The following is a 10,503-nucleotide window of genomic DNA, read 5'->3' as shown; positions in this document are numbered from 1 at the left end:
AAAATTAAACACTATTTATTCTTTTATCATATCTTGGTTTCATTGCAGATGTTTGAGAACAAATTATTTTAGAAATAACATTTTTTTAGAGATAGAGAAAAATAACTCTAAATTTTAGTTTCATAACTTCTTGATCCAAGAGAAGAAAAAGTAAACAAAAGCAAAAGATTGGATATATGTTAAAATAAATGATTTATTTAAAATAAATAACCATTTTTTATTAAGATACTTGACAAGAGCATTAGATCTAGGCAATTATTCTGAATAATATTATTCTGAAATAAACATTCTGAAAATATCTAATCAGAAAAGACACTGAATAAGTATGTTATCAAACAACAGTGGACCAAAAAGTATTTAGAGACTTGTAAGTCACACACATCATTGCACTAGATAAGAAAATATCAAAACAAGAGGAAAGAGTCTTGAATTAAAATGAATAAATGTTCTGATATCTTCACTACACTGAGTGTGTGTGTTGAGGCTGTGTGGATCGTGATGCTTGTGTTCCTTTCCTCAGAGAAAACTCTTCAAAAAACAGTCTTAGAGAAAGTTTAACATTGCTCTTAAAATCCTGCCCATGAAAACATACAGAATGAGGTTCAGACAGCTGTTGAAATACGCCAAAGAGAAGGTCAGCTGATCACTGCCAAAGCCACAGGGGAACTGCATTCCTCTCCTTAAGTTATTTTTCAAATGTACTATATGTCTATCTTTGTGACGAATAGTGAAGAGTGAAAAGGTAGCAAAGAGGTCAGCAATCGTTAGATTGAGAAACTTTACTATATTAAAAGTCCATATATGACAATTCATTTCAGGAACACAGAGGATAAAACGTCAGGTAGAAGAAGACCAGAAAAATCTTCTTCATAGAACTCCTCACTGTTTTGTGAAAACAAATGTTAAGTCTGTCTGGTTCATTCTCTATTATTATCTACTACTGAAGAGTCCAGATTATCCTGCCTAATATACATATTGTCAATGTAAATGTTTTAAATCATATTAAAATGATGTGTCAAATATCTTATTTCTTATTAAACTCGACTTTTGATGATCACGCCTTATTTCTGCTGATGACTATTATGCAACTCTTGCGCAGCATTGAGTGTGCAAGCTTGAAATGAACTAATGTGAATCACTAGAGAAGATATGAAGCAAACATCATACTTTCAATGTTTTCGGCCTGCACATGAAGCTGCTGCTGCTTTGGGTGACACTGCAAACAGATGACAGGAAAGTTATATTAGATAAACTACAGAAAATGAACCAGATAAGGCTGATACTACCCTACACGGAAACGAAAACTAAGTCGATGCTATTGTAGCATTACCCTAGTACATCAAATTAGTGTATACATTATCATTAACTAAACTATAAAAGCAAGGGATTGTTGCATGGGCGTAGGTTTAGGGGGGGACGCTAGGTACTAGTCCCTATCAATATTTTGAGATGACAATTTGTCCCCACCAATTTTTAGCAAGCTCCTTTGAACTGCTATTTGTATCTTTGCACTGCTATTTGGATCGATTCTAACGACCACGACGACAGTACCAGAAATGCTGTAATTTGATTGGCGCCGGGGTATCTGACAGGCTACACGCGCGGGCCGGTACTACTTTTGTGCTTGCACTAGCAGCGAGCCGGTGTGTGTGTGTGTGTGTGTGCGTGCGCGCGCGCATGTTGACGACTGCCGACGGTAAGTTACCAGGGCTGTCTCCACATACAAAGGCCAGTAAAAACATTTTAATATTCAGTTTTATTCTACTGTGGAAAATAGTATTAACTGGTGATAGTATGTGTTACCCAGGATGATAGAATGCTACGTTAGCAAGTAACTGAATGTCAATAGCCGTGTTTCCACTATCGAGCTAGGACCGGGCGTGCTAGTGCGTGCCAGGGCCAGTCGCATTTCCACAGTCACTTCCGGGGCTTGATCGTGCCTCGCCGGGGCTTCCTCGGGCCAACGGCCAGGTTTTTTGGCCCGACGAAAACCTTGGGCTAAAGCGGGCCAGCTGGGGCTAGAGGAGGGGTTATGAACAAAGGCGGAGTTTCTCCATGTCTGGAGAGCGTCAGCGCAGATCATTTCAGAAAGACAACAGCTTTAACACCAGCATTAAAGATGTTTTAAAATAAATTGAGCTTAAAACTCACTCTTAGTTAGCAGCAAGTGTTTGAAATAACTTGATCCGATGTGGATTATAATCACTAAACAAGGCAGAAATATTTATAAGCGATGTAAAAGACTATGCATGCTAAACATTAACGTTACACAGTAAAGATGTTAAATATGACTGCTTGGAGAAATCAGACGTCAGCTTCTTATTCTCTATCACAATTGTGTATTTATTAAGCAACATTTTATCTGTCGTCTCGTTTCAAAAGTTTAGCTTCACGTTGCATATCATCAAAATATAGCCTAGTAATGATTTTTGTTCGGGAGCTTTTATAAAAATAGCGAGACTGCACTGCGGATCATTTCAGAAAGATAACAGCTTTAACACCAGCATTAAACACTTTTTTAAATAAGTCGAGCTCAAAACTCTCTTTCAGTCAGCAGAGAGTGTTTGAAATAACTTGATCCAATGTTGATTAAAATCACCATACAAGGCAGAATTATTTATAAGCCATGAAAAAGATATGCACGCTAAACACATTACCATAGTAAACATGGTAAAATATGACCACTTGAAGAAATCAGACTTCAGCTTCTTATTCTCTATCACAGTCGTGTATTTATTAAGTAACTTATATTATCTGTCACAAGCCTCGTCTCGAGAGTTTTTCTCACATTGCCTATCATAAAAGAATATAGCCTAATAATGTTTTTTGTTCGGGAGTTTTCATAAAAATAGAGATATTATCATTAATTCTAAATGTGACGGCTACTGTGGCTAATAAACAGAAACAGACTCGACTGAATAAGCAGGCTATTTTCATAAGCGTTAAAAATAAATAAATAAATAAAATAGTAATAAGTGTATTTATGTGTGATTAATTATGAGTCCTGATAAATTAAATCAATTCTATAGTTAAAACATCGATGCTTTTGAATTTAAATATATATAACAAAGCATGCAAACAAACGGCCGCTTTTATTATGTTCGTTTTGTGATCGCGCATGTTCCAGTGACTTATTTCTTAGTTTTCTGATAACTTCTCTTTGTTGGTGAAATAATGAGGTTGCATGACGTTGTTCTGAGAGGCGTGTAAAGGGCGTGTTTTAGTGACGTGCAGCGGTGCTTCAAGCTCCACTGTGGAAACCCTGCGCTATTCTGGCCTCGTGCTACTGGCCCGGGGCTATGAGCCCCGCCCGGCCCGCTTTAAGCCCTGGCTCGCAGTGGCCCGACAGTGGAAATGCGGCTAATGAGCCTGTACCTTAACTTGGAATCTTGCAGTCAACATAAACGTGAATGTACTGGAGGGTAAATAGTGTTTATAACAGAAAAAGGGTTATTATATTTATTTATTTAGATTTGTTTCCTTGTGGCAGAGTATTTTTTGTTAGTGTAAATACTAATGTACATAATAATATATGTTAATAAAACGTTTGGTTGTTCAGCATTACACAGTCTCAGGTTTTTATTTGTATTTTTTGAGAGTGTATTTTTGAGATTATACAGTTACACTAGCTCTTTAGGGACAGTATACAGGATGATATATTGGGGTCAGGATACAATATAATGAGATGAAGTAGATGATTCACTTCTGAATTGTGATATTCTGGGGGGGGGGGGGTCTCCCGGGGTTTCCCCACCAAAGCTGAGACCAAACCTACACCCATGGATTGTTGGCATAAAAGAACAATGAGTGATTTCAAAGAAAAGGTTAATATTAGGTGACTTGCATTGTCTGAGTATAACAGTATATTGCCTGTTTCATCAACTAAAATAATTTAAAACAAACTCACAACTGAACTAAATCTACATGTTTAAATGAATCTAGTGAGTCAATTCTATTACCCATTCATAAAGACAATGAATCAGATTCCCTGAATGAATCAGCCATTTGAATGAATCAGTTTAATTAAGGATTCAGTGATAAAGTAATTTTCCGCCATCTACTGGTAGTTTTATTTTTATTTTTAAAGCATCTTTTCAGTTATATAATCATTGAATATTTTTATGTTCAAAATGTTATATTTAAAACATTAATCTAAACATGAATTTCTGAGGTTAATTGCACTCATGCCACCCCTGAGCCTCATTAAATGTCTGTAAATACCTACAAGCCACTTTTGTGTTTTATTTGATAAGTAACTTATTCAATTTGACATAAGAGATAACATATTTTGAATAAAGTTAGAAAAAATATTACCTCTGTAAATCTCCAATATCACGTTGTAATGGGAAGGCTAATTTTTGAATTTTTTTTTTTTTACTGTACTTCTATTTTTATTTTTTAAATTAGCAGAACAATGCTCCTAAAAATAAAAGTAAGTGTAGAGCCCTGTTTAGTGATTGTGGTGGTGGTTATGGGTGTTGCTCTGGGATGGGTGAGTATGAGACAGGGAGGGAAAAGTCACAGTATACTCAAAACTATACTACACCACTGATTAAATGCTACTTTTAGTAGAAAGTATATATAAAAAAAAGAATGTATACGAACATTAGAATAACTATATAAATGATCATAACTCACATCTGTCTGTGATGATTCACAGTTATCCAGCTCACAGTAGAAGGATCTAGTGCAGAATGTTTTATTATCTCATATTTAATACTTCTAATCACTTCATGTCAGAGATTTCACCAACACTCAGTTGAGTTGGGAAACATCATGGTCAACTAAAGGTGGTTGAATCTTGTGATATGACTCATAGGTTCGATTCCCAGTGAATGCATGAATTAAAAAAGAAAACATGTATAACTTGAATCCAATGTAAATTGCTTTAGATAAAAGTGTTTGCCGAATCCATGCATGTATTACATCTAAGAAATAGCATTTCAAAGTGTAAATAAACACATGAACATGAACCATAGTGCTTTTCACAATATTTTGTTGCAATAAAGTGCCAGCTGAAATTAGCAATTCATTCTGTGGTCATTCTGTTGTGGATTTTGAAAGCAGGTCTTCATTTTGAATTTCGAAATTCATTATCTCGACATTGTTGACAGTTTTTGGATGGTTTTTAACAATGTGAGTTAATGGGAGATTTTCAAACACCAATTTTAAAATATATATATATATATATATATATATATATATATATATATATATATATATATATATATATATATATATATATATTTACTTTCAAAACTAATATACATTCGTGTGGTGTCATTTTTGGGTAATGAGGTAACTGGGAAAGCTTCTTGAAGGAGGGAAGAGAGTTGAAGGACATGATCAGGTTGGAGATACTGACCTCTGGTGGTGAGTGGATGGATCAGCAGCATGTATGTGTGTGTCAGTCACATCGAATAGATATTTTACAAAGCATAATGAGATTTGTATAAAGTGGTCAATTGAAAGCAATGTTATTTTTTTATATATATGCTAGGTAGCAATCTTTTGTTACGGTAGGCTTGAACAATGAATTAGGCGCATTTGTCACAATATAAAACAGTGATCACAATCAAGTCACCAAGTCTCTGAAACTATTTTTGCATAGTTTTAATTTTGGTAAATTGGTTTATTCCGACATGCTAAAACCCATCTAATACCATTTTATTAATTTCTTTATAAATATTATGTATTTACCAGCTCATATTACCCTAATTGAAAGACTGTGGTTGGTGCTTTTACACTGCAAGACCATTTAGGTGAATTAGAGATGGCAGAATTGTGATTAAAATTAATTTAATTGAATTGAAATGGTGACCAGTTGCAGGTTGATTAAAACACATTGTGACTCAACCAAACTATTACTGCTGAGAGCGCGGCAGTGGCACTCTTAACTTAGCAAAAAGTGGAATAAATGACTGAGATAAGGGTTTTCTTCTGGAAAAGGAGTTATTTTTGCTCCTGTTCATTTAAAGTCTCATGTTGAATCTCGAATGCAGTGACACAAACTACTTTTAGGTGACTGGTGAAATTAAAAGTTCTAAATCCAAAGTTTTCTCAAATGGTAGAGAAGTCCAATTTCATACAAAATGAAATTTAAAAAAAGTAATTAATCCACATAGGACTCGCGACTTTTTGTTAATTTAATTTTAATACCGTCTGTCACGTTATAGGTTGCTTTTTTTAGCATGGCCAAGCGCACGTGCACCAAAAGGCACAAATTTCCAATAGAGTCTGGCTGCAGACATGATGCACTCTCAGCCGCGCATGTGCACTTAAAGCCGGTGACACTGGCTGTGTGGTGTTTATGCTGCATGTCAAGAGTGTGGCGCCTGCTTCGCGTTCCCTTTCAAGCAGTGCTTTAAGTGGCCCAAAAGAGGTGCCGGTACTCTATTATATATATATATATATATATATATATATATATATATATATATATATATATATATATATATATATATATATATATATATATATATATATAGTGTTTTTTTTTTTTACATATAATTGTGTAGTGGAGTATTTTTTGTACACAGTGCCGCGAACTGTCAATCACTCCTGTACGCGTGCATCACTGTCCTCCTCGCAGCTGCAGCAACTTGCGCTTTCTTCATCAAGCTTTAAAACAAAAAGGGGATAAAAAGGTAGATAAATGAATATCTAAATTCGTGCCTAGCTGCCTACGATATTTTTTTAGAAAAAAGATCCTGCAGCCAATGAGCAGCCGGCGGGGGCTGGTTGCAGAACATTTTTAATGTTTATCAGACAATAACTACTCAAGATTTTGCTTTAGTATAATTTTCGGGACACTTAGGGCCAGATTCGGGACAACAGTTTCGATTTCGGGACTGTCCGGAATTTTTCGGGACATCTGGTCACCCTGCCTGAAAGAGGTACTGCATTACTTTCATGTTCACTGTATTTTATTTTTTGTGCGCGACTGCGCGTTAAGTTGTTCCTGACAGCGACAAAAGCGACGCATGCGATTCTCACTTGTAAAAGTCAGGGGTTTGTGGGTGATGTAGTCTCTGCTCTCGGTGGGATGAATTAGGAAGATTACATTGTGAAGGGCGCTCTGAAAAACGGCAGCACTGGCAAAGGATTAAAACCTCTATTAAAACAGATGTCCAAATGAGCGTTCCGGTAAGCTAAAAGCACGTTCCTGGCGCGCGGAGAGGTGGCGGTACGCTCAAGAGCTATATTTGGAAGTGGCGGTACTGAGTACCGGTGCGTACCGGCCCACTTAAAGCACTGCTTTCAAGGGAACTCCGAACTGCGTCCTCTTAGGGGGTCGCTTTGGGGAACACCTCGTCGTGACCCGTGTATGAAGCATACTTAGAAAAAATGCCAACGCGTTGGCCATCGACAGCCTCTGAAGTCACTACCGGCGCGACTATAAATAAGCGACCGGAGAGCACGTCATTTATCTTCTTGCTATCAGGCTGACCTGTTGAAGGACCTGGATAAAGGCGAGGGCCTTTCAGCTGACCAGGTGGCCAAGCTGCGCCGCACCACAGACCTCTCTCTCCGTGCTACCAAACAGGCCGCCTCCGCCATGGGTAGGTCTATGGCTGCCATGGTAGTCAAGGAGAGACATCTGTGGGTGAACCTGGCAGACATTGGGAAGAAAGAAAGGGGCTTTCTTCCCGATGCTCCGGTCTCGCCTTCTGAGCTTTCCGGTACCTCCGTCGAGACGCTGGTCGAGAAGTTCAGGGAGGCAAGGGCGCGCTCAGCTGCCTTTAAATCCTTCATTCCACGAAGATTCAGGTCCGAGCCCGAACAACATAGGGGTCCTGGCCCGTCTCGTTCTGAGGATCAAAGACGGGCACAGAAGGCTAGTGTCGCAGCTCGCGCTCCTCCCCCACCTGTGAGCAGGGGCAAGAGGAATCGTGGGTCACGAGGAGGTAAGCAGGACCTGAGGGATGTGATTCAGACGAGGCAACGTTTTCGTCCGAATCAGAGCGATACCTAGGTAGCTACTCATTCCCTTTGGATGTTTTTAACTTCTGCTCTTATCCTCCCTTGCCTAATCGCCCTGTAACCACCAGCTCTCCACCTGATCAAGGTTAGGTGAGAAAATATTTTCTCTCATAACAGTCTCATATGCTGGACAATGTTTTTGGTTGGTTCTATATTCATAATAACCACCTTACAGATGGTCCAGACTATAAGGAGGCGCCCTGTGAGCGGGGTTCCAGTACAGGAGGGTGGGTGAGTATGTAACCCTTTTATGTATATATTATGGGTTAAATTGCTGGTGGTTATGTGTCTACTAAGATTCTGTGATTCTCTTTTACAGTGCTCAGTCGTGGCATCTACTAAACACCCGTCAGCACCGACCTTCCGGCCTCGTGTCCTCGGTATTAGGCGGCCGAGATAACGGGCTTCTGCGGGAGCCTCGCTGATCATCAGAACTGGCACGGCACTGCAGGAGATTTCATGAATGTCTGGCCAGGTCACCCTGAGGGGCCTCCTGGACGCTTATATGCGCTGTCACGTCCAGTGGGAAGGTGGAGGTGGTAGTTACAGAATTCTTCCTGTATATACTGCCTCAGGTGATGCTCCCCTTGCCAGAGGTTTGTAAAATTGGAGCCAGGGGATTTAAATCCTGCCATGATTCAAAACTGAAAATAAAGTTCTGAAAGGTTGAAACTAAGTGTTCGAAAACTCAAAATCTTACAAATAGAAGTTTTGCAAGATCTAAAAAAATAAGATTTGCAAGCTTGCACAAAGTAAAAAAATAAAAATATCTCTGCAAACATTATGTTGTTTTCGAGATTTCCTTCTTCAGAACTACAACATTCTTTTTATGATGTTGCGCAAAGAATTTTCCAGAATTTCACATTTGTCAGTGTTCTCCCACTGTAATAGATTGTTTTCCAGGTTTGAAACCTTGTAAATGGTGATCTGAAAACTGGTGTGCGAATGTGTGAAAACATTTTTTGAAACTCAGAAAACAGAGCTTTGCAGGCTTGCAAAGTGGTAAAAAAATTTAATCTCTTCAAACATAATTTTGTTTTTGAGTTTTCCTTTTTCTGAAGTGCAATACTCTTTGTAATGGTGTTGTGCAATAATTTTTTCAGAGTTTCGAATTTGTCACTGTTCTCCCAGTGTATAGTTTGCTTTCAAGATTTGAAACTTGTAAATAGTTAAAACTGGTGTGCAAATAGGTGAAAAAAAGTTTTGAAACTATGAAAACTGAGGTTCGAAAGGGCGAAACTTATTACATTCCATTACATTTGCACTCCTATTGCAGACAATTTTTTCAGAGCTGAGTTTACAACACCCACTTTGCGGAGATACACCCACACAGTTGCGAGCTTGCGACTCACGTGATTTGTGGCAGCGTTGTCACGCAGCTCTGCTCTGAAACTCAAACTCTGATTGAGCGAAAATGAAGCTTCGCAACCTCGCAACTTAAAAAAAGCCTGGAGGGAGGGCCTTCTGCTCTTGGCCAAAGCTTTGCTGTCTGCCGACATACAGTCCAATCACAAGTCGTATTTACTGGAAAGGTGGGATTGACTGGCTGCTCCGCCAATTACCAAAGAGCACAGGATATGCAAAATAAACGGTCCTAAAATTTAAAAAAGGTTACCGACTTGTCGCTGGACTTCACCATACAATTGCCAGCAGCCACTGAGTTTACCACTGATAGGCCGGCGGTGCATCAGTATACACACTCACCTCACGCAGCGAACTACTCACTTTCCTCAACTCAGTTTCTTTTTCGGGGGGCGGGGGGTTGGTCCTTTAGCTAATTTCACATAATGATTACAAATTACAAAACCTTGTCATGGATAAATAATGATGACAATAAAACTGCCAGTAGGTGACAGCAAAACTATGATTTAAGTATTTATTGAATCGTTCAAATCAAACTTTTCTTTCAAAATGAAGCAGTGTTGTTTTTGGCAGCCCTTTTAGTTTTAGTCTTAGTCTTTTGGACAAAAATGCTTTTTAGTTTTAGTCACATTTTAGTCACTTATAAACTTCATAGTTTTAGTCAAGTTTTAGTCAACGAAAACACAAAAAGGTTTTAGTCAAGTTTTAGTCGACGAAAACGCAAAAGGTTTTAGTCAAGTTTTAGTCAATTTTAGTAAAAACAAAAAAGTAGTCTTTAACAAATTAATTTAGATTAAAAAGTATTGGAAATGGACTTAGATTTGACAGGTTGTAACGAGTGTTGCAATTCATAAAACAACAGTTAACCTTGAAAGCTTTGCATAATAAACTAGACTTTCTCATTGATGGAGATGCAGTGCTGTCAAGCTGTACTTCATGGTCGCATTGGGCAGAAACCTTTTATCCACATATTTCAAGTTATTTTTCCATGAATTGATGCTCTTCTAAAATTTCAACACATTGCCTATTTTCACCAGTAATCACAGTTATAAAGGAATGGTTTTTACACACAGATAAAGTGGTAACAGTGGAATCACTGTTTTAATCCAAAAAAAGCCAGGAATAAAAACATTCTTACTTTGGCAATTGTGGCTTTAT

Source organism: Carassius auratus, chromosome 10, assembly GCF_003368295.1.
Source record: "Carassius auratus strain Wakin chromosome 10, ASM336829v1, whole genome shotgun sequence".
In the NCBI taxonomy this organism is placed as follows: domain Eukaryota; kingdom Metazoa; phylum Chordata; class Actinopteri; order Cypriniformes; family Cyprinidae; genus Carassius; species Carassius auratus.
The sequence above is the reverse complement of the archived record's forward strand: the minus strand, read 5'-3'. Positions refer to the sequence as shown.